Source organism: Corvus moneduloides, chromosome 8 (genome assembly GCF_009650955.1).
Source record: "Corvus moneduloides isolate bCorMon1 chromosome 8, bCorMon1.pri, whole genome shotgun sequence".
NCBI classification, from domain to species: domain Eukaryota; kingdom Metazoa; phylum Chordata; class Aves; order Passeriformes; family Corvidae; genus Corvus; species Corvus moneduloides.
Genome location: NC_045483.1, coordinates 35,727,079 through 35,751,909, shown reverse-complemented (window position 1 = coordinate 35,751,909; position 24,831 = coordinate 35,727,079). Strand labels below are relative to the sequence as shown.

The 24,831-nt window shown below is 47.2% G+C and overlaps 1 protein-coding gene across 18 annotated transcripts in view; it reads left to right on the top strand.

Moving 5' to 3' along the window:
• PCDH15 (protocadherin related 15) overlaps positions 1 to 24,831 on the top strand; it is a 684,600-nt gene that overhangs the window by 343,265 nt on the left and 316,504 nt on the right. The window contains exon 1 of one of the 18 annotated variants that reach the window (XM_032115576.1): positions 2,162 to 2,287. The exons of 16 other annotated variants lie outside the window; for them this stretch is intronic. The gene's annotated coding sequence lies outside the window, so the exon portion shown is untranslated. Of the gene's footprint in view, positions 1 to 2,161; positions 2,288 to 2,311; positions 2,334 to 24,831 lie in introns of those variants that run through there. One more of the 18 variants, XM_032115579.1, reaches the window with a different exon arrangement.

Here is a 24,831-nt window from a genome sequence, read left to right as displayed (position 1 = left end):
CGATGTCATCCGAGGTGTTTAAAAGAGTTGGAGGATGAGAAGGAACTTTATGCAAGTTTTAAAAGACTGGACTGAACACAACAAGAACCTGTTGTATCAGGATATAAGAGAATCAGAGCTCTGCAGTAGGCCAGGTCTGTCTGTCTGGGACGGCTGGGTTGCATTCCTGCAACAGGTTGGAACAGGGATGAGGTCGGTGAAGAGCACATAAGGCTCTAACAGGACTTTGGCTCCTGCTTTTTACAAAAGCAGGATTTATTTCCCAGGCATCCTCTCCCCGAGTGCAGAAAAATGCACCTCTGAGTCTGGCAAAAGTGGTTTTAGTGTTCTCCATGCTGCACTCTGTGCAAATGCATCCCAAGGAGAGTCCAGCTCATCTGCTGATTGCCAGGAAAATCCTCTGTGAGATGCTGGCCCTGGCTGTGTTTGGGTCGGACTCGTTGGGGAGACGCAGGATGTTCACGGAAGAGAAAGGAACTAATGAGCAGCTTTCCTGTCAATCATCGTTATTCCTGTCAGATCCTCACGCTTCCAGAGCAACTCCCTTCTGCCAGGAGCTGCCGGATCGGAGCCCACAAGGTGAATTAGTTCCTTTTGATGATGTTCTGAGGGAATGTGAAGCTACCAACAATAACATTCTTCGAGCATATCAAATACTTAATGCACATGTCTGGGAGCAAGAAGCCTTTTCTCTCCCTCAGAGGCAGCTTCTCTTGGATTGTCCTTTCTGCCTGTGGGAATTCTTGATTCCTGGGGCAAAAACCCTGCCTTGAAGGTCTCGTACTGTTGATTTCATGGGAGCTGGCTTTAGCGTTTTGGGAACACGTGAGGGGGGAACACTGTGACAGAAGTACAGGTCTGTGTGACGGACAGGTGGATCTCACAGGACAGGTAAATCTTATTAATAAGTGGTAGAACAAGCTAAATATAGCACACAGCTACACCAGGAAAGATGAATTACCCCAGGACTTCCTATGGGTATTAGATTTTTTATTTTATTTTCATTGTTGTTGGTGTTCAGGTATAAATAATATTCCAGGTCTCATAACACAGAGATAATGCTCATTCTGATTATTTTAATTTTATGAGGCTTTGCAAGGAAATTAAGGTTTGAAGTCATGCTGGTAAGTGGGGCTTGTAGGTGAGAAGAAGTAGAATTAAGTAAGTTTGCAATAACCTTGTGCTCTTATTTTTTGAAGGACTGAGGAGCAATTTAAGTTGCAGTAGAGGTTTTCAAGAACTGGAGTGCTCTGGTGTTATTTCATAGTGGTTACATGACCCTATAAACCTTGTGTTGTGAGCTCCCCTTTGGTATCACCATATGCCCTAACAAAAAAAGTCTTATTTTGAAAAAAATTACCTTTTCTTTTTTGGTTTTGTAATAGGGACAACAATGCCAGCAATACAATAGCAAATTCGAACTGACAGAGGAAATTTAGGGTAGATATTGGGAAGGAATTGTTCCCTGGGAGGGTGGGCAGGCCCTGGCACAGGGTGCCCAGAGGAGCTGGGGCTGCCCCTGGATCCCTGGCAGTGCCCAAGGGCAGGTTGGACATTGGGGCTTGGAGCAGCCTGGGATGGTGGCAGGTGGGGAAGGGGGTGGAACTGGATGGGCTTTAAGGTCCTTTCCAGCCCAAACCACGATTCTCTGATTTAAATAAGCTCCATTAGGTGCCTGGGCAGTCTCCCGTGAGTTGCACGGTGAGTCCATGAAGTTTCAGAGAATTGCAGACGCGAGTTTCAGGGAATGCTGTTTAAATTCCACGAAGGTGAGTAAAAGCCTGAGCTCTTTCCCAAACCCTGCTTTAGCCGGTGGCACCTGGCACCTGTATCCCGGGGGAAGAGAGAGGGACCGATCCAGCAGCATCGCTGTGCCGAGCCGGGCTCCAGCGGATTCCTGCTGTCCTGGAAAATGATCTCCCGAAGGCAGCGGGAGCTGCCGCTTTCCCCGGCAGCGGGAGCCCGCACCGGGCTGCGGGGAGGCGGACGGGCCCCGGAGCGGGGGAGCGGCTCGGGGGGCGCGGGGGGCTCGGGGAGCTCGGGGAGCCGGGGGGAGCGCTGCCCAGCCCCGCCCGCAGCGCTCCGAGCCGCGCGGGGAGCCGGGAGGGGGAGAGAAAGGGAGAGAGGGAGAGAGCCGGGGGGAGCTGGGAAGCCGGGCTGGCAGCGGGGGAGTGCCCGGCGCCGGCAAGGGGCAGGCGCATCCCTGCCCAGCGCAGCGTCGGGAGCAGCCGGGATGCGGAGCCGCCGGTGGGGAATGGCCGGGCGTCTCCTGCTCTGACATGCCGAGGTATTTTTTCCCCGCCGTTGCTCTCCCTCGGCTTGTTTGATGGCAGGTGCGTGGCGCTGGGCTCGCCGATGCTCTGTTCCGGCTCTGGGGTTATTCGGGAAGCAGAGCGGAGGGTGCCAGGTGTGTTCTCGCTCCCTGTGGAGACGCGGGGGGAACTTGCTGCATCACCCAGCGCAGCAAACTTTGAACTGCCAACTCAGGCTGGGGGTTCTTGTGTTTGATTTCCCTTGGAATTCAGGTAAAAATTACGCCCAGAACTAATATTTTATTCATCTCTTTACAAGAATCATCACTCCCTCATCGCGTTAGATTTGGAGAGGGGGGAGTCAGTGAAAACCGCCGGGGTTTGATGTGCTTTGTCAAACTGGGCTCTGTGTCTTTCCCATCAGCGTGGTTTCCCTGCAGTGAGAGAGGAAGGATCTGAACACTCGCTTTTCGGTTGTTTCGACTGGAAATTCATGTCGGTGGCACGGTGGAGGTCCCACAACTCCGCTCTTCTTCCTCAGAGGAATTCCTTTGCAGCACTCCCACACCCGGCAGCATTCTGGCTGGGTTTTGCAGTTTTTAGAGTTGAGGATTAGGAAACTTAAGGGCTTGTACCTGGCTAATTCCTTGATAAGCCTCTACACTCAGTCTTAAGGGCTCTGTTAGTACTTTCTGTCAGCTTCTCTCCCTTTTTTCTCAAACCGCAGTTAACCCTAATTAAAAACAAACGAACAAAAAAAACCGACCACTTTTTTTGGTCATACCTTGAATTCCTTCATATTTAACTCTTCTTACTGCATACTTTTGCTTTGCTTTGTTTTGTTTTGTTGGGGTTTTTTGTTTGGTTGCTTGGTTGTTTTTTGAATTTTGGGGTCTTTCTTACTTATTCCTTGTCTGTTCAATTGGTGTTATTTTAGTAATTACTGTTCTTGGAATCCTGCATTTTCCTTGCCTTGTGTTCACTGCTGTGCTGCCACTACTTCAGATTTTTTTTAAAAAAGGGGAATTTCAGTGCTTACTGCCATCCCATTTAATCTGGAGAACTGTAAACAAGGAAACTGTAAACAAGTAAACTTGATGTAGCATTTGAAGGCAGAAGGGAGGGGTGTGTGTGTGTTTTGTTTATATTTCTCCACACGAAGGGAGCTGGTGTTTGAGGTGCTGTGCTGTCACACGAGGATAACATTATTCCCTGTGCAAGGATAACCCCAGGTCCACGTTTCCTTCCTTCCTGGAAAGCCAGCTGATTGGTGGAGCTAGGAAGCTGATATGATAGGAGATATCATAAATAATTAATAATATTAATGGCCTGGACTTTCACGGGGTGGAGTCTTGCTTTGGGGAGTTGGAGACTTCTCCTGTGAATTCTCAGTTTCTCTTACCAGAATTGCAGTGTTGCTTTGGGGTTTTCTTTGCCAGGGGAGGCAGCAGGATGGTGAGCCAGGGGTTATTTGATGCATTTTATCTGTCCGTGGTAGCACTCAGGTTTCGGACACATGATCCCTGTGCCTTGGCAGGTGCACCCCTAAGAAATAAGAGTGGAATTTAAGGAGAGGACAGCTCTGCTCAAGGATGAAGCTTCCTCTCCCAGCTCTTGTCTGGAGCTGCTGAGGCAAGAAAGTTGCTCCCAGGTGCTGTGTTTCACACCTTACCCTTGGAGAGGGAATGTGCAGCCTGTGGAGAACTTTGGGGCTCGATATCTTCTTTATGGTGTTCTACCCGTGCTAAATCACTGCTTGGAATAATTGTATTGTTACCTTGTGTCATATTTGCTCAGGTGTAATGGCTCTGCCACAAAGGCAGTCGCCTGGAAAATTGCGCTGCAAAAATTTTAATGTTCCTTGGAAAGGTGGGGAGGCTTTAGAGCTTTTCCTTTTTTTTTTTTTTCCCCTCCTATTATAAAACTGGGGGCTTAGAATTATATATATATTTTTTTCTCTCCTTTTTCTTTTTATGAACATCCTGGTTTCCGAGATTGTCTGGTAATTTTTTTTAGGAATAAGAGACACGTCTCTATGCTGAAGAAACCTTTCCTCACAACTATTTCCAAATAACAGGAAATGAACAAAATTTAAGCTCTTTAGATGAAAAATAAAACCAAGTGGATGTGCTGGATTCTGGTCTTAGCTTGCTGTACAGCTAGGTTGTTGTAAGGGTTAAAGGTATAAAGTGTGAATTAATTCCTTTTGGACTGCAGGCTGTGGTTTGAGATGTCCAGTTTTAACCTGCTGTTTAAATTGTGGATTGGTTTTTTTGGGTTTTTTTGGTGTGTCTATGAAAGTCTCTTCTTCACAATCATCAGCTTTATTAAAACAAAAAAAGAAAAACAAAATTTTCACAAGGAGTGGAGCTGTGAAGGGCGTTGGTGCAGTTTAATAGCACCAGTGAACTTTTGGGGCTGAGAGGTGGCAACGCTGGTGTTTGGAGCCAGTTTTAGCACCACTGGTTCTGAGTTCATCAGCTGAAATGTGCATTAGGAGCCTCAGACTGGGAAAGGCCATGTGCACCTCCTGCTGTGGGGCTGGTACCGCTGCCTGAACTCCAGGTCTTCCCTGGTGTCAGCACTGAGCCCTTCCAAAAACGAGGATGGGGTTGGGCTTTTGGTTTTTAGAATCCCAGAGTGGTTTGGGTTGGAAAGGACCTCAAAGCCCATCCAGTGCCACCCCTGCCATGGGCAGGGACACCTCCCACTATCCCAGGCTGCTCCAAGCCCCAGTGTCCAGCCTGGCCTTGGACACTGCCAGGGATCCAGGGGCAGCCCCAGCTGCTCTGGGCACCCTGTGCCAGGGCCTGCCCACCCTCCCAGGGAACAATTCCTTCCCAATATCCCATCCATCCCTGCCCTCTGGCACTGGGAAGCCATTCCCCCTTGTCAATCCATGCCCTTGTAAAAGTTGAAGCTTTATCCTCTTGCTGGAATTAGCTCACGCTCCCTTCTCCTCCTCCTCCGCAGTTTCCACCGGGCACTTCCCAGCACTCCAGGAAATCTCTTGCATTCCCTGAGTACCTGACCCTGAGTTGTGCCTCCCTGAATTTATCCTGTTTCTGTTACTTCAGTCCTTCAGAGACTCCAGTTGTTTCTGGGTGCCATCAGCAGCCCCTCCTCCAAGTCCTGTGTCCCTGCTGTGTCACGTAGGATCAACCTGGTGCCACCATCAGTGACACAGTTACTGCTGAAATGTTTAATGGGATCAGTTCCAAGCCTGAATTTTAAGACCCTCTAATAATCACTTAAGTTTTCAGGACTTCTGCTGTTGTCTCCCCATGAACCAGATGCTCACCTACCCCTAAATGCCTCTGCTGGTTGCAGCTTAACTCACGGTTTCCCATGTGACACTGCTGAATACTCAGCTAAACCCCAGATTAGTGGGATCCCCAGCATTTGGGGAATGTTATCTGATGAAGTAATCTCTTAGTGAGTCTCTCACGAGCTACCTTGTGCTGAATAATAAGAAATTTGGTCACATTTCCCAGTGCTTTCGTGTATTTGGAAAGAAATTTGAAGGGAAGAGCACTTGGGTGTCTGTGCCACTGAAGGAAGTGGTGTAGGCTTGGAGAGAACTCTTCACTTAAGCATGAATAATTTATTCCCTGCTCTTTAATTGTCTGCAGTATCCCAGTTAAAGGAAGCATTGGAGTGGTGTTCAATTTTGTGCGCCGTTTGTTTCCAAACTCTGGCTTTGACTTTAATGGCCCCTACAGCTTTTATTCCCTTTATGATGATTTCTTCTTTTGTACCTTTGTGTTTCTTATTTTTCATTTCATTTCTTTTTTCATTTTCATTTCTTCACCACTCACCCCCTCCTTCTCCTCCCATGGTAAATGTTAACACCCTTACTGAAAACAAGGTGAAAAATTTCCTTTGTACTTCCCCTTGCTGGACAGGATGACCTTGGAGATCTTTTCCAACCTTACTGATTTGGTGATTATCCTTCCCAAAATATCCATCTCGCTGCAGAGGAACACGCATTGTTCTTTTCCTGACCCCTGCCTGCATAGAGCACCCAAAAATCTTCATAAAGTTCTCAGAAGCAGGAAAATACTGCATGCTTGGAGATCTTCCTGAGAGTCTGTTACACCAATTCTCCCTAGATTATCTTTTCTTAACTTCTTCATTGTGTCTGGTTTTAGGCTTTTTAAAACTCCATAGGTTTCCATGAAAAGCCTTCTAATGTTGGAGGTAGTTCCCTGTTAGCTATGCACCCGTGCAGAGTCCTTCTTCTTGAAAGTCTTTCCCTCCCTCTTTTTTCCTTGGAATATTGAAGATTTTTATATACCTGGGATTTGAAGATTTCTGGGCCTCCTTCATGTTCAGACAGCTGAGCTCCTCATTTCACCTGATTTTTCTAGTTACTTCCCTTAATTTCATTTTTTCTTTTTCCCCCAAACAAATGCTGATAACCCTTAATTACAACCCCTTTTTCTTTTGTTTTTCCATCTTGTTTAATCGGCTGATTATCATTCAAATCCAGTTTATTTTCTGTCAGTGAACCCTCTCCAAATCGAGAATGAATTAACCTTATTTCTCCCAGATACAAAGGTTTCCTGCGGGATCAATCCTCTGTGAGAGCACACAAATTAAGCTGCTATTTGTATTTTTTGTTCTTTGTGTCTGGAAAATGAAATTCCCCAATAGCGGCCCAATTTCTAAAGAGTTCTTAATTCTCTGAAGGACACCACAACCGCCCATGTGTTTCTTCCAAGTTTATGGCATTACAGCCCCCCAGTGCAATTTGCCTGGATCAGCCTTCCCAGGGTGATTTTGATCCCAGCCAATATTGAAATTTAACATATGGCTCTTTTCTGGCTCCCTGTCTCTGTCTCCAAGGGACAATCCTTTGGAGAATCTCCTCTGCTCACGTCTGGAGAAGCAATAAGATCAAGTTCCCTGGTTTCCCCCATTGGTTTTGCTTTTCTGGCAGCTCTTTGAGAGAACCAAAATGGAAAAATTCTGCCCCAGATTGAGCCAGACATGGGAACAGCATCAAGGGTTCTGCCCTGCCATTAACTACGGCTCCCACAAAGCTGAATAATCCGAAGTTTTCTTCATCTGGGGAGCACGAGGGATGTGGGATTTGTTTGCTCTGTCCTGATGGAGCACAAGCGTTCCTCAGAACACATTCCTTCAAATGCTGCTGCTCCGGTCCCTCTGTAGAGAAGATATTTTAGATTTTATTTCCTCCAGCCTAAGGTGGTCCCGAGTTCATGCACACATAGATCCAAACTGTTGGTTTGATGGAGGGAGAGAGAGCTGCAAGGTTCCAGTGCCAAAGTCTCGGCTGAAATCCAGGCTTTTAAGAAGAAAACCTTTGTATCACAATATCCAGAAATAATTGTGAACTCCATTAAAGCACAAAATGTCTCTTGAAATTTTATAATGGTTTTTAATATCACACCCACCTTTGGTAAAGTGAAATTCTGCGGTGACTTTTCCTCCTGGAACTGTTCAGTCTCTGGGATATCACCAGAGCTTTGGATTTGGAATTCTGTAATGACTTTTCCTCCTGGAACTGTTCAGTCTCTGGGATATCACCAGAGCTTTGGCTTTGAAGCCATGGCAGCTGAATCTGCTTCCTCTGTGACACTCAAGATGCTGCAACACCTTTTGCAAAAATTGCTCTTGCTTGCAAGTGCTCTTTTCCCCACCCAAGCACGCGTTAGGTTCTGAGTTAAACAAATGTTATAATTGTTAAGCACTTCCACAATCTTAGCTCAAAAGGAGGGCTGAGTAAAGCAGGGTTGTGACAATCCATGAGCAATTTTGGGTGATTCACTGGGACAAAAATGGTTTGGTACAGACTGAGTGTGCCGAGGCCAGGATGCTTCTGGGATATGGAGGAGCTTAGGTTCCTCCAATGACAGCTCCTGATCCTGCCATGGTCTGCAGGTTCTGCGCATTCCCTGAATCCCACCCGTGGGATTTCTGTCTGCTGGTAGAAGTGCTTGGCAGGGGGGAAGGTTTAGGGAGGGGAGGTGACTGGTTTTAGTCCTCTCCTGGTGTCACTGTGAGGTTTTGAGCTGTGTGAGTGCTGGGCCTGCTGCACTGCTGGTCTGAGGAAAACAAGCTCTGAATCCATGTCAACAACTGGAGATATCCCTGCATTCCCACCTTGGGCACAGTCACAAGCACAGCTCTCCCAGCCCAGGGAGCAGCCAAACCAAACAGCTGCTGTCTGACACAAAGGTTGGGAGCTGGCCATGGGATACGGAGCCGTTCTTGGTCTGTAAATTTACATCCCTGGTTCATAAACAACTCCTACTTAATTTTAAATGGGTGAGGTACTCTCACACCGTATCCTTCCTTTAACAGCTTTGTAATGAGTTTTCCCCATACTTGGTGCTTTGGGGGCTCTGGTTCAGAGCATTTGCTTTAGAAATGCTGTGTACTGCCCATGACTCTGTGTTCAGCACCACTTGTGGGGCTCAGGTTCTGTTTCTCCTTGCTTTGGTGCATCCTGGGCAGGGATGAAATCACTGTGAAGCAGGTAAGGCCATCACAGCATTCTTTGGAAACCAGTTAATGAACCGGTCAGGGCTGTTCCTGCTGAGTGGACACCGGGTTGGAAACCTTATTTAAGGTATTTAAGAATTATCATTAAAATCCACATTCATCACACAACCTTCACTTTAAACAACAAAAACAACCAAACTAAACAAACAAATTCCCAACACCAAAACCACCACAACACGGAACAAAAATGAGCAATTTACACAAAATCCACCCCTCGACCCTTCATCACAATTACAACAGAAATTCCCCACAATCATTCTACTCTAGAAGACTTCACAGTATTCAGTACTCGACCCTGCAGCCCCCAAAAGAGGTGGATTACAGCGTACCTGACCTACCTCTGAAGCCAGGAATGTTGTACAAAACAAGCTGCACAAAATCCTCTCTCTGTTTCCCTGCTCCTGGCCTGAACATGCAGTGAAGCTGGTGGTGGTGGTGGGGCTGACTCTTCCCAAAATGAGCCTGGAGAAAAGCTACTGGACATCAACAGTGTTGAGTTGATTCATCCTTGCCAGAGCATCTGAGCGTGAATGTAGAAGGTTTGTCTTCTCCAGAGCTTCTGCTTGCCCAAATGATGGATATTGTGAGGCCCTGGCGGGGGAGATGCTTTGTGTGATGGACTTCCCAGCAACCTGACACGTGAGGGGGTGAGAGAGGCCGGAGGGGTGCCATGGAATGGTATGAGGTTTGCATGAAGGATAGATGGGGTTCAGAGCAACCTGGTCTGGTGCGAAGTGTCCCTGCCCACGGAAGAGGGTTTTGGGACTGGATGATCTTTAACATCCCTCCCAACCCAAACCATTCCATGACTCTGTGATAGACAGCCCTCTCTTTGGCAGATCTAGAGGAGTTTGTGCTGGCCGGCCACCCAGTGCTGTGCCTGGTGGAAGCAGGATGTAGATGGTCCTGTCTGCTTCTGCTGCACCATTAAAACCTGGTTTAATCTGTGCTGTCGTGACCCTTCAGCCCCGTGAAGCGTCCAGTTTGTTTTCTAAAGAGCTAAGATGGGCCTCGGTGTTGCTTTTGCAGTCTTTGTGTTCCATGAACTGCTTGAAATGCAGCCAAAAGTCTCGAGCAGACTGTGCTTGTCCCAGGTGTGCCGGGAAACAAGCGGAGAGGACGTGCTTCTCCCTTGACCTTGACTCCTGTCCTCTGCTCCCGGGTGGATCTGATTTACTTGCATGTTGAACGCACCACAGGCAATGCTCTCCTTTAAAGCAGGGAGCAGGATAAGAAGTTACAGCCCTGTAACTTCCAGTTTAATAGCTTGGAATTGCCCCGATTTCCTGGCCTCGGCTGGAGAGTGGAGCCCACATCGCGATTTATGAGGCGTGGGAGAGCGCGGTTATTGCTACAATTGTCTCAGCTGATGAGCTGCACACCAGACAGAGCTCAAGGCTGCTACCACTGCTTGCAGAGCTTTCCAGGGGAAAGATGATGGATTGATGCAAGGCCTAGCACAATCTTGGCCTTGGATCAACGTCAGGGAACTGAGAATGAAGCACGGACCATTGTGTGGGTGGAACCTGTTGCTTCTCTCTTGGGAGAAGGTCTTTCTTTTTCCCTACTCACAAGGACTTAGCTCAGTGCCAAAGAATTCCATGAGGGATAGTTTGGAGATGTCCCTGTGAACATAGATAGGTGAATCCCCCCAGTTCCTGTCCTTATTGCTTTTCTTCCTCTCCTAAAAGTGAGAGAAAGGCCTCACGTTCTTTTCCCTGTGGCCTTTTCTCGGAAAGCTTTTGGAGATGGTCCCTCTCAATGATTTGAACAACAGACCATGGGTATCAGCAGTGTCTGCTGCTCCTCCTTGTGCTGAGGGACACGTGGCACTGCTTGTTCTTCCCACCAAGGCCTCTCCCTGCCTTCCCAAGAGCCATTCTCCCTGGCAGGGATGCTCCCCCTCTCTGGAGCAGGATTGCTCCACATCCCAGCGTGTTGGCAGCTCTTCCCGCACCCTCTTCAGCCCAACGCTGTCTCTTTTAGACCCTGCTCTGGATCTTCACAGCTTTGCTAAGGGAAACTGGCTTTTCCACTCTGGGTTGAGTGCAGCAATTCCTTGATACCCGTGTGGGAACACCTGGAGCTGTGAGCCCTGGCTTAGCACTACTGCCTGTAGCAGACCCAGAGAGAACTTCATTGGATTCCAGACTGGTTTGGGTTGGAGGGACCTCAAAGCCCATCCAGTGCCACCCCTGCATGGGCAGGGACACCTTCCACTGTCCCAGGCTGCTCCAAGCCCCAGTGTCCAGCCTGGCCTTGGGCACTGCCAGGGATCCAGGGGCAGCCCCAGCTGCTCTGGGCACCCTGTGCCAGGGCCTGCCCACCCTGCCAGGGAACAATTCCTTCCCAATATCCCATCCATCCCTGTCCTCTGGCACTGGGAAGGCATTCCCTGTGTCCTGTCCCTCCATCCCTTGTCCCCAGTCCCTCTCCAGCTCTCCTGGAGCCCCTTTAGGCCCTGCAAGGGGCTCTGAGCTCTCCCTGGAGCCTTCTCTTCTCCAGGCTGAACAATCCCAACTTTGTCTCCAGAGCAGAGGGGTTCCAGCCCTTTAAGCATCAGCTCCAGGCACCTGAACTGCTCTGTGTGGGTGCAAGGTTTGTAGGATTTTTTTTACAGGTTGCCTTTGGTGTCCCTACTCAGGACTGCCTTCAATGTCCCTTGCTCCTGGCCTTGTTCTTTCTCTCAGACCATATAAATATATATATATATATAAAAATATTACATATAATCCCTGAAAAATGTGCTTTTCCTTGTGGGAATGTCAACCCAGTGAGCAGTGGCAGTGAAGATCCATCCGTTAGATCCCAACCCGAGTTCCTGGTGGGGGGTGAAGAGAGGCTTCTGTGCTCCCCATCTCCGCACCCCACCCACATGCCTGGGATGAAATGAACTGATGAGAGGGATGACTTCTCCCCCCATCATTAGGATGCAAGTGCTTGCTGAATGTGCCAGATGTTCGGCTTTCATTATCTGGAGGTTTTTTTTCCTTTCCAGCTCTAGTGAAAGGGAAGCCTGAGCAGGTCCAGTGGAATTCTAAACAGTTTCCTGTGTGAACAGAGAAAGCAGCATCCTTAATGAACTGCACAGGGTGACAGTGAGTCCAGCGAATGAATGCTGTCCCTGTTATTTAGAGAGATGGCCGAGTGACATTTTTTTCTGATTTAGGATCGCTGAATCCGTATGGATTATCCATCTAAAAAAGGCTTTCTTTTATTTTAATATTTTGTTTTAAATATCCTGTGTCATATTTCTGAGCTATTCAGAACATCCTACTGTTCTCTATGTGTTAACAGTTGAAGGAAGTGTCTTTACAAACATTTTTTGCAATTACTCTGGAGAAATCCAGTGAACACCTCTTCATAGCACTGGAATCCCAGAATCTTTTAGGTTGGAAAAGCCCTCCCAGCCCATGGAGTCCAAGCTGTGCCCGATGCCCACCTTGTCCCCAGCCCAGAGCACTGAGTGCCACTTCCAGCCCTTCCTTGGACACCTCCAGGCATGGGCACTCCAAAGCTCCCTGGGCAGCCCCTGCCAAGGCCTGAGACCCCTTTCCATGCAGAAATTCCTGCTGCTGTCCAAGCTGAGCCTCCCCTGGCCCAGCCTGAGGCCGTTTCCCCTTGTCCTGTCCCTGTTCCCTGGCAGCAGAGCCCGACCCCCCCGGCTGCCCCCTCCTGTCAGGGACTTGTGCAGAGCCACAAGGTCCCCCCTGAGCCTCCTTTGCTCCAGGCTCAGCCCCTTTCCCAGCTCCCTCAGCCGCTCCTGGGGCTCCAGCCCCTTCCCAGCTCCATTCCCTGCCCTGGACACACTCCAGCCCCTCCAGGGCTCTCTGGCTGGGAGAACTGGACGCAGGACAAGGATGTGACCTCACCAGTGCCCAATACAGGGGGACAATCACTTCCCTCTGTAATGTTTTAGTAAAAGTATTGCTTTGTGTAGAAGGAGTAGTTATTGAACTCTGGGTTGTAACCAGTCAGGAGTTTCACATTCAGCTGGATTGTGTGAGAAATGAGTTACTGTTTTTCCCATGACTGGAGCTGAGAACCTACTGGAAATAGGAAAGACCAGAGTTGATTGCCTCGATTCAAATGCAAGCGGCATCTTTTAAGATATGAACCTTTAGAGCTGTCCTGTTGTTCTTCAGGATTCTGATTTTCCAGTCTCAAGGTGAGAGCATGGCCAAACCTTCTTCCCTGTGCTGGAAGCAAGGAGATTATCGTGAGTGGGGGCTAGTTATTCATGGAATCAAGGAATGGCTTCATTTGGAAGGAACATCAAAGCCCATCCCATTCCACCCCCTGCCGTGGGCTGGACACCTTCCACTACCCAGGTTACTCCAAGCGCCATCCAGCCTGGCCTTGGACACTTTCAGGGATCCAGGGGCAGCCACAGCTTTTGTGCCAGGGCCTCCCCACCTCACAGGGAGGAATGTTTTCCATCCATCTACTTCACACAAGTTTTGTGAAGAGTGAGATCATCCGAGACACCGCATGTGTTCCCTGAACAGGATCCAGTACCTTTCCAACAGGAGGAGGGGATGGCACTTCAAATCCTCTTTAAAAGCATTTCCCCCCATTTTGCCAGCATGGCTTTGTCTGCTTGGGTCTTTAGAGAGCTGCTTTACCCCCAGGAGCAGGGAAAACTCCGATGTTTTTGTGTTGGATGTACAGCACTGGTGTGTGGGGAGGTGCCCTCACCGCCTGTGATTCCTCCCTGTGCTCTTCCACAGTGACAAAGGGAACTCAAAGGTGGCAGGTTCATCCCTAGGAAAGCAAACTCGAGGGGATCAGTGTTCCCATTCAGTGCATGCTTTAGGGAAGGCTGGCTGGAATCGCTGCAGTGCAGCACCATTTCTCCCCGAATAACGGGAGGAAATTAAGAGCACTTTGAAATATAACGTGTCAGAAAATGATGAGGCCTCCAGCAGCGTGAGTGCAGGAATCTTATCTATGCCTGTCTCATAAGTCAGAGCTCCTGGAACAGCTCTGTGCAGCGTCCAGCTCAGCTCCTCAGTCTCCCAGCCCAGCTTCATTAGGAACATGACATTTTAATGCACTCCAGTGGGTTTCCATAACTCGGACCAGATTGGGTATGAAACAGCGGATCAGTGAAGGTCACTTTGGTGTGGAGGTGACATTGCCAGGCCTGGACACGGATACTGCCTGTCCCACGGACTCGCTGTGCCTGCTTCTCAGAAGCTCTTTAGTTTGGGTTACTTACGACCTCCAGTCCTTTTTGTTGGGAAGCTGCAGCTTCAGGAAAGATTGGACTCGATAATCTCAGAGGTGTTTCCCAATCTCTGATTCCATGGAGACAATCTGGTCCTTCAGATTTTCTCCAAGAGAGGTGTGCAAGGGTTTGGATTGAACAAAAGCAGGAGGACATGAAGGGAAGGGAAAAAGAGAAAGGAATGGGAGGAAAGGTAAATCATGGAGGATGAGGAGGAGGATGAGAAAGAGAAGTTAAACCTATGAATAAGCATAAAAGCAGGCTGGGCTGGATGGACGATTTTATTCCTCCACAGGAATGTTGTGAGGTGCACAGAATGTGGCTGCTGGAAGCTGCATGGGAATTGCCCGGAACTGGAATGATTTTGTTTCCTAATCTGTTTTGGAAATTACAGGAAAGCCATCGTGTTCACCCCATGTTCACAGCAATCCATTATCCTGTTAATGCCTTGTTTTGGAATGTGTTGAGATAAGAAGTGAAAAGGAAATTCATTATTTAGTGTCCAATATATGTAATAAATGCTGGAGTATTTCCTCTTGTCTGAGGGGAACTGAAAGAGGGTTTATTTAATGCTCTGAAGTCCATCTCTGCTATTGACCCAAATCAGCTGACTTGGAGTCCTCAAGTGGTTTCTAATTATTAGAATTAAAATATCAGATCCAAAACCTTTCAGAAATAGCAGATGTTTTGTAAAATACGATAATTATATATATATAATCCTTATTGCCATGTGATTGCTGCTTCTTACTTTGAGCAGCTTCTTCATGGGATGCTCAGACCTCATCCCTCTCTCAAAAATAATTTGGGAACTGGAGGGTTCTTTGTGTTTGGTGGAAGGAGAACTTTATTACCAATAGTGGTTTCATGTCCCAGCTGCAAACCCCAAGAAATCCGGGTTCATACGTTCTCCAGGAGTTTGGGGAAAAAGGAGGATGGAATTCCGCATTTTGGAACTAATTAGTCCTATAAAATTCATGGAAAACTGTGTTTCTTGAAAAATGTGTATTATAGGAAGCACCATAATATCTGTTGCTCTCCAGAAGAGGATTTTGGAGCAATTACTGCCATTTCTTTAAAAAATGATTCCCTTTCTGCTCAATTACTAACAGTGAAGTATCATTAAATAGACATCAATTCCTTGAAATACAACCCAATAGTTTTTAGTGATATTGAGGGTTTGAGAATATATAAGAATAAGGATGAGCTTAAGGGAAAGGAGAAGCCAATAAAACTGCAGTTTACTCTTACATGCCACACACTTGTTATAAATTTCTGGCTTGCAGTTAGTTCATCATATTCAGTGATCAATATTTTATAAAATAAATGGAGAAAAGCTGGAGCTTTGGCAAGTTTCAGAGAGGCCAAGTAAATTTAAGAACAGAACCTGAGCATTTATTGCAGGAGTAGTCGCAGTATCTCAGAACTCACTGGGGAGTAGGGACGCAGAGCTTTTTTTCTGAGATGTTTTACATTAATAGTACATTTAATATTATTGATTTAATATTATGTCTTCTGTATCTTGGAATGGAGTTACTTCTGTGATGAGCGTTCTTCGTTCTTGCTGCATGGATTATTCCCAAGGTATTGATGGGTTTTGGGGAGGGAGGGAAGGGTTGGGGACTCCTGTTGTTGTTTAAAGTGCTGGCTCCAGGAGCGTTTCAGAGCTCTTCCCCTGCTGTGAATCATCCCACTTACTGCTCTCCAAGGCTTTGTTTTGCTCCCAAAGGTTTTATTATTGCAGCTGTTGACGTTCTGTGTCATCCAGGCAGGAGAACTGCAGGATAACCCTCCCCCAGGGCAGGTGGGAGTGCACGTGGCTCTGTGTTCTGGGCAATTGTTTTCAATGGCAAGACATTAAAAATTCCTGGAGAAATGAGGCACTCCAGGCTGCTGGGCCTGAGGTTTTGTAGAGCCTCTTCTTTTTTTATAGGAGGAGCAGTCCTTCACCTTGAAAACATTTCTGCTCTCAGCCTTTAAAGGCATTAGGCACTGATGGCTTCTGTGCCCCAGCATTCCTATTGTCTCATCTGGACCCGGAGTAGTGCTGATGGAGCTCCTGGTGTGATTCTTCCTCTTGCATCTCAGCATTTTTTTATCCATTACTTCTATTTCTTTTGGGATTCTTAAAGAGTTTTGAAGTGAAAGTAAATACTTCATCCTCCAGAGGAATGGGAATGTTCCCTTGTTTGTCATTTTTCTCCTGGCCAGAGAGCCCTTGGAGGGGCTGGAGTGTGTCCAGGGCAGGGAACGGAGCTGGGAAGGGGCTGGAGCCCCAGGAGCGGCTGAGGGAGCTGGGAAAGGGGCTGAGCCTGGAGCAAAGGAGGCTCAGGGGGGACCTTGTGGCTCTGCACAAGTCCCTGACAGGAGGGGGCAGCCGGGGGGGTCGGGCTCTGCTGCCAGGGAACAGGGACAGGACAAGGGGAAACGGCCTCAGGCTGGGCCAGGGGAGGCTCAGCTTGGACAGCAGCAGGAATTTCTGCATGGAAAGGGTGCTCAGGCCTTGGCAGGGGCTGCCCAGGGAGCTTTGGAGTGCCCATGCCTGGAGGTGTCCAAGGAAGGGCTGGAGGTGGCACTCAGTGCTCTGGGCTGGGGACAAGGTGGGCATCGGGCACAGCTTGGACTCCATGGGCTGGGAGGGCTTTTCCAACCTAAAAGACTCTGTGATTCTGGAGTTAGAGGGAGGTGTTTGAAGTTTCAACAGGAAAGGTGATGTTCTGGACATCTGAAGAGTCTTTGGTGATCATCAGAGAACTTGCTCTGAGCTCATCCCATCCCACCCCTGCCATGGGCAGGGACACCTTCCACTGTGCCAGGCTGCTCCAAGCCCCGATGTCCAGCCTGGCCTTGGACACTGCCAGGGATCCAGGGGCAGCCCCAGCTGCTCTGGGCACCCTGTGCCAGGGCCTGCCCACCCTGCCAGGGAACAATTCCTTCCCAATCTCCCATCCATCCCTGTCCTCTGGCACTGGGAAGCCATTCCCTGTGTCCTGGCACTCCAGGCCCTTGTAAAGAGTCTCTCTATGTCTTTCTTGGGCCTCCTTCAGGTCCTGGAAGGAAAATGCAGCTTCTCCTGATGGCTTTACTAGAACATGCACGCTTCACGCCATCCATGGCTGCACTGATGCACTTTTTCCTTTTTTTCTCCACTTCCTCAGATGGGAATGCAGCTCGGGGGAGGATCTGGCATTTGTACTTCTGAGGAAGCGTCTGGGGAAGAGGAGAATATTTGGGGTGGAGTGAAGGAGGCAGCTGCATGGATGGGCTTCCCCTGTTGTTCCCTGGCTGAATTCAGCAGATGAAGGAGACACAGCACAGCAATTCCTTCTGGAATCCCAACCTGCAGCTCCCAGTCTGTCCATGTGGGCCAGGCAAACACTGCTGGGTGGAAGCGAGGGCTGCAAAAGGATGCAGTTTTTTAAATGTAAGGGCAAGATATCAGTGCTTTAAACAAACACCTTTGCAGGCCAATTTCAAAGCCTTTAACTTACCCTTGAGTTAAAAATGCACCTCCCATTGGCTCCTTAGCTTTGACTGATGGAGCTCTCCCGATGGAAGAACGTTCCAAAGGAGCATTCTGTTACAGACAAGAGGAATGTGGGCTCTTGCTGTAAATGACAAGCTTAATCAATCTGAGTATGCCATTTATCTAATTACAGCTGGAGATTGTTAGGTTTTTAGGTAATCCTTTAAATTAGATCAGAAATAATTTTGATGATTCCTTTCAAATGGAGTTTTGTTTCCTTGCCTGGAAAAACGAGGGGTTCTGTAGTCCCACGAGCTGCTCTCAGATATTCCTGTCGCATTTCCATGCCCTGTAGCTCCTGAGAAGATTTGATATATTTATTTTTAAGGCAATATGTGTTGTTCCAAACACTCTGCCCTGTATTTACATGAAATTAGGAAGTGAATCTTCTATCTGAATGTTGCCAGGTGGCTTTGTGCCTCACAGTGCAAGCAGGTGGTTAAATCCTTGTTCTATATCTGTGTACAGCAAGCTGAGAAGCTCATTTGAAAACCTTTCTGTTCCTGAACTCTCTCTTTTGTTATTTTTCCTTACACGGGGTTTCTAATTTGGCAGAATTATTTTGATGAATTTAATAGGGTCTGCTCCAAGGTGGGAGTGCAGAGGGCACAGCAAGGATGGCAGCAGGCATGGTGCCTCCCCCTTCACCTTGTGCTCCCCTCTCTTCCCTCTGCTCTGCACACCCAAATTCTCTCCTTTGAGATGGTTTCAGGCTCCAACAACAGCTTTTGCTTCCTTCCAGGATCTCAGTGCAGTTCATGCAATATACAGCAGACTCCTATTTATAGCCACGCTGTTTTTCCTGGCTGGATCTGGGTGCAAATTGCCCTCCCATTTCAGCACCTCGGATCCCCTGAACCCCCTGTTCTCCTTCTGCCTCTCTAGGAGCTGATTTTGGTGTTGGTGAGTTCTCTTGGGTTGCCACCTGTGAGCTGGCTGCAGTCATGAGCTGCCTTTAAATCCCACCCCAGCAGCTCCTTCCTTTGCTTACTTTCAGTCAAATTTGCATTTAACCCAATTTATTTGGTTTTTTCTCCCCAAGTGAGTGCTGCAGGTGCTAATCACAACATCCTGCAGGTGTGGATCCTCCCCTCGGGGTACAGACACTCTCCTCCTCCCCCTAATTGGGGTTGGGATTCAAATAGCACTGCAAGAAGCCACGGCTGGGGTTATCACGGGCTCACTTTTCCTTGTGTGGTACTCAGACACTGGGGTTTGCATTTAAAGGGGAGGAAAAAAAGAAAGGAAAATTAAATCAAACCCCATGGATGCTGCTGCTCCAGCATCTTATCTGTGAAATGAGAATGCTTGCACATCTTTTGGCTCTTTTCCAACCTGTTGGTAAGCAATGGAACATTTTTATCTCTCCTGTCACTCGTTTAATTTGGGAATTTTGGCTTTTTTTTTTTTTTTTTTTTTTTTTTTTTTTTTTGCTCAGGTGTTGATGCCGCATAGGAAGCAGGTGTTTCAGTAAATCCTGCTTTGCTTTTCAGTAAATCCTGGCTTGGCAGGAATTTCTCGTGAAGATCCGACCATATAGAATCGCGTTTATTTTGGTGTTTAGGAGACCACTGAGTGCTTAAGTACCAACTAATTTTGGGCGGCATGCGCAAAGATCTCTTTGCAGAGAGATGGCTGCACGTTCCCTGGAGGTTTTGCCATAGGTGATTGATAGATTCTTGAATTTCCTGTCGTTCTGTAGCCTGGGATTAGCACAAAACCTGAAAAACGGGGTGAGGAAGATGAGCTGCCTTCCTCCTTCAGCCCTCGCAGCTCCTGAGGGATCACCTCCCTGAGGTCCCTCTGCTGGGGCTATTTTGGTTTGGGATTCTGTAGATGCTATGGGAAAACCAATTTACCACACGTGGGGATGGTTCCTGAAGCTTCCCCAGGGGTGTCAAATGCAGTCTGAGCCTCAGGTGCTGCCCTGTTCTTCCCAGTTTGATGATTGGAGCTGATGCTGGGAGGAGATTTGGAGTTGGGAGTGAACCAAACCTTTGTAGTGCCGTTCGCCTTAAAATATCAGAGTTTTTGGACTGCGTGCCCCCATCAGGACTAATATAAATTACACTTTGCAATCCATTGGTTTAGGGACTGTCAAAGTCTTCCTCACAAAACGTCACCTGCAACTTTTCCAGCCCGATCCAGCCCTCATCCCCTGTGGATCACTGCCCAGTAGGTGATGATGCGGTTGCGTGATGCAGTCGCATGCTGGGTTAATCCCGAATTTTTCAAAGGTTACCACTTTGGAGGGGTGTTTTTTAAACTCCAGTTCTTTAGCAGCCTGCTAAATGCTAGTTTTAGTCTGTAGAGCAGCACTATTGCTTAATCAGTTGCTCTATAAATTAATGAAGGCTTAATTTTTTCCCACTCTCGGTATGTTGCTTTTAGTAATCCCATTAATTCCTGAAGGCTGGGAAGAAACAAATTACAGCTTCTCGAGATTTATGGGTTTGACATTTTGCAAATCCTGCTTTGCGTTCTTGTATTTTCGGACAGAAGTTTTAACTTCTGGGAAACTCAACGATTTACTGACAAATTCCAAATAAACCCTAAGTTGCCCCAGGGTTGTGGTGAGGACTCTCTCTGTGCTTTTCTCTGGTTTCTGAGCTCTTCAGGTGCTCAGCAGCTTCCATTACCTGGTTAGTGAGAATAAAGCAAATAGCAGCATTTTCCATTGAAGTCCGGATTTCCGGAACTCCTTGCTTTTAGGGATTGGGCCTGACTCCTATGCAGGCAGCTGAGAAAATGAGAAGCTGCTGCACGGCTCTGATGAGGGAAAGTCCAGGTTAAATTGCTTCGTACGTGCTCCCCACTGGAACAAATGCATGAACTTTACTGGGAGAATTCACCTATTGAACTCTAGGAATGTTTTCTAGCATGAATTAGGTCAGGAATACACCACAGAGCCAAGCAGGCGATGCTTGGGGGGTTTTATCGGGTAAATGTGGCAGAGGGAAAGGTGAAAATTGTTCCCTCAGCCTTTTGCGAGAGTTAGGCAGGAGCTGAATACACAGGTTTAACAAGGCTGGGCTTAAATCCCGGCTCTTGGGCCTCAGACTTGGTGTGGGAGTGAACTGGCAGACAGGTGACACGCTCAGGAGTGAACTAATGTCCCAAATGTAAATGTTACCATTTGTCACAGTGATTATCTTGTCTTCTGGCTGTAAAACCAACAAGATGCTTTAAAAGGCTTTGGGGACAAGCCCAGAGGGGGAATCTAAAGGCAGACTTTCCATCTGTAATTTTCAGTGCTGTCAAAGCAACATCCAAGCTTCACAGCCACCCCTCAGTTCTTTTGGGGCACATGATTTCTCTGGTTTTGTCTGCTGAGAGCCGATTCTTCTGGCTCCTAATTTTCTTGGTCAGTTCCTGCAGGTCTTAAAATTTATTTCAAAGGAAGGGGCAGGGAATGAAATGAGTTAATGGGAAGGGCTGGCGTGTATCCTTGGAGAGAAACCTGCTGGGCCAGCTGAGAATGGAATGACAGAAACCTGTGGCAGCTTCACTCTCCTCCTCTCCCCAAAAACCCCCAGTCAGTTCCAGTGAGCTGGAAGGTTTTTTAGGGCTCTGCCTGTTCAGCTGTGGGAGAAGGGAGGAGAAAATCTGATTTCTTAATATTAAAAGAAAGACAGTTCGAGCTTGAGTTGGAAACCTGAATTCCTGCTACTGGGAGAAATGTTTAAAGAATCTTTTAAAACTCTTGAAGTTTGGGTTCCTGCTGAAGTGTGGGGTTTGCTCTAATGGAATAGAGAAAGAAGTGGTAGCCTTTTGAAAGAGATTTTGGCTCTTGATTTTACCTGCATGAGAAAATCGGGGAACGTGGAGTGTTTAAGTGAAGTTTTGCTGTGCTTACCTGGATTGAAATTTTAAGGGAAGAGTAACATTTCTACTTGGAGTGGTTCCTACTCCTATGAAATGTGGTAAGTTACCCGTTTCTCTGTTCAAACCTTCTTGGGGCTTTCCATTTTTGTGTCTGTGATAGTGTGAACTGAATTTAATGTAAGTCTTAGAGATGTGGGTCTGTGTTGTCTGCTCTTTTTCTTGTGCTCCTGAGATCTGCTGTGTTATTTGTTACTTGAGCATGTGGCAGTCGGCCCTTGGAATACAAATACAAAATTAAGCCCAGCTTAATTTACATTTAGAATTGATAAATGTCACTCAAGACGCTGGGTAAAAAATAAAAAGCAAACAGCAAACCCTTTTCAGTCTCTCTTCTCAACCGGAAATTGTGGAGCTCAGACTTCAAAGCACTTTGGACTCAACTTCTAATGAGCAAAATGAGATTTGTTTCCAAACTTGCTTTTGACTTCAATTGCAAGCATGTGTTTGTTTGTTTGGTGTTTTTTTTTTTTTTAATTGGAGAATTGCAGAAGCAATTAAACAGTACCTTTTCTCTGGGTTTTGATGTTCCTATCTCATGTAGCTGAAATTTGCGTATCAGAGCAGGTTTGTTGTGGATGTAACTTGACAGAGAGCTTGTACAAATGATCTAGAAAAAATAAGAAATAAATTGAAGTGGGTCTCCTAACTAGTGCTTTTTCTGCTTGCGGTTTAATTAATTAAAAAATTGGTTTAAAGCCAAATCACTGCATTCTGTGAGAAGTATTTTCTCCAGTATTAGTGAATATTTAAAATAGCTTTTTTCCTCCACGTTTGAGGGAGGGAGATGTGGCTTTGATGGGGGATTTTTTTGGCTGTTAATGCTTGAAACTTTTTTGTTTTGGATGGGTGAAACTTCCCTCTTGCGGGGCTGGAGCAGCCCTGGTCCTCAGGCTTCACTTCTGTGGACATGAGGAGAGTGGAGACAGGTCCTGCTGAAAGCATCAGTGTGTAGGTTGAGTTTTAGGGGCATTTCACGTGTATCTGAAATATTGGGGAAGCCCAGCGACAGTTGGGGTCACTTTGATTGATTTCAGATGGAATTAATAGCAGAGACCTTGATGAGTGCAGTGACTTGGAGATTTTTAGGAGCGAAGGCTTTCAGGGGTTGCAGAGGGACCATGGTTACTACAGGTCCTTGAAGAGAAGAACCACTTGAGTTGGCCATGGTGGGAATGTGGGGGCACAGGGGAAGGATAAAGCTCAGCTTCCAGTACCTTCCTGGGAATGTTGCAGTCTTCAGAATTTAAACAGCAGCAGGTAGAGCTCTGTGCGACCCCCATGTGTATAAATCACCCCGAAGCACAGCAGGGCAGTTCAGCAGCGTGGAGTTTGCTCAGAGCACACCATGAGAGACTGTTGGAAATGTGCATTTATGAGAGGAGAGTGCTGCAGGAATTTCTGTAGGTGATTAGGTGAGTCTCGGACAACACACACAGGAACTCGCACCAAAATGTGTTCTGTGAGTGCTTTCAAACCTGCAGCTCTCAGTGCAGCAGCACCAGATGGTGAGGTAATAGGAGAAAATCTGGCCATGCATTCCTTGTGTGCCTGAAAGCCTGGATTGTGTCCTGAAGGAGGAGCAGCAACATATGTGTGTTTATACACATCACCCAGGCTGTGCCTGGGAGCAGGGGCTGACAGCAGAGCTCGTTCCCAGCTCCAGCCCAAGTGCCTCCTCTGAGAAGGGTGCAGGCAGCTGAAGGTTTGCTTCAAAAATGGAAACAAACCCTTGGTTACTCTGGCATTGTGCTGTCTGCTGGCTTATCATAATTTACCAAAGGCTCCATTGGTGTTCTAAGTCTTGAGTAGTTGATGCACCTGGTTTTCTCCTCAGGTGTCATAAATATGAGCCTCAATCTGTTGTGCACATGGAAAGAAACAGCAATGAATTAATTCAGAATTAATATTCTTGTTGTGAACAGAGCTTTATTTTGCTCTTGTGGGCTTCTTAAGCGTGTGTATCCTGATTTCTCCAAACAATAACTGCATTTATATTCCCCATTTTTCATGCACGGGTTATTGCTTTGTTGTAGGCAAACTTTATTAGTCATATTAATAAGAGAACAGTTTTGAAAAGGACATGAAACTTATTGAACCGATTTGTTTGTTCTGGGATTTTTTGGATTGTATTTTAAGGTATCGACTTGCAGTTATTGTGTATTTTTATTTGTTTGCCCTTTACTTAATAACTTTGACATTAGCATCAGTATTGCCAAAGTCAGCAGCTGGATGGATTTAACCCTTGGCTTCAGGCCTTCGGGGTTTTCACCACGCTGGCTTCCTGCCACGCAGCTCTTTAAAGATAAACCCCAAACCCTTGGTGGTCCTTTCCTTCCGCGGGTGTTTTCAGCGGCTGATTGAGATGGAGCAGCTGGGCTGTGGTCGTAATTACAACAGATTCTTAGCTGACCTCAAAAGGTTGTTCCTCATCCCTTTCTGGAGATGAGGCACAGGTTTGGGACCTTTTTCCAGAGCTGAGGAGGCTGCTGTAGCTGCAGAGCTTCTGTGCTGATCAACACCTCCAGAGGTGCGTGCTTGGCTCCTGGGTCCCTTTGATTGCCTCAGGTTTCCCCGGTGTCTTCAGTGTTGGGTTTTTCCTCCCCACTTCTTATTCCTCCATTGCTTCCAGGCAGAGGTTTCCTGCAAGTAGATTTGAGCTTCTGTCAAATTTCTCTGAAGCCATAACTCACTTTAAGGCCTTGCAGATGCTGCTCTGGAGCCAAATTTTTGCAGGACTTTTTTTGCAGTTTTGTGGACTTGGCCAGTCCTTGCTCTTGTCAGGCAAAGTCTGTGAACTGAACAAGTTGGTCTGAAATGTGGAAACTCAGGAACATGGAGATTGCTGGGCAAACTCAGGAATTCTACCACACACATCCATGATTTTGGGGGGGAAAGATCACTGGAGTTTGTCCTGCTCTTTGGGGTTTTCCAAGGTAATTCAGGCCTGGAGCATCTGCAGCAGCACAGGCTCAGCCACCAAGGCTTCAGGCAAGGTGCCTTCTGCCTCTTGCTTTGCTTGCAGTAATTGTCACCCTGGGCTATCCCTGCAACTGAAGGGTTCCCTGTTTTCCCCACAAATTCTCACCACTGGTCTGGAGCTGGACTGTCAAATGTGCCAGCTTTGGTTTATGGCAAAAAGAGATTGAAATATTGTTCTCTAATGAGATAAATTGGGATTTGGCTGAGGTTGGGAATGAACTGTGAAATCCACGTGGATTGGACAGGTTCACCCCTCCCCCTCCAGCATTCCACAGAAACCTAATTAGTGCCTTTAAAAGGGAACGTCGTTTCCTCTCTTACTTTAATCAGGGGGTTGGGTTTTTTGCTTTTACTGGGAATAACAGGTTATGAAAAGGAAATACCCATATGAGCATTGTCTTGGATTTTATTTTGCACAAACCAAATTGCAT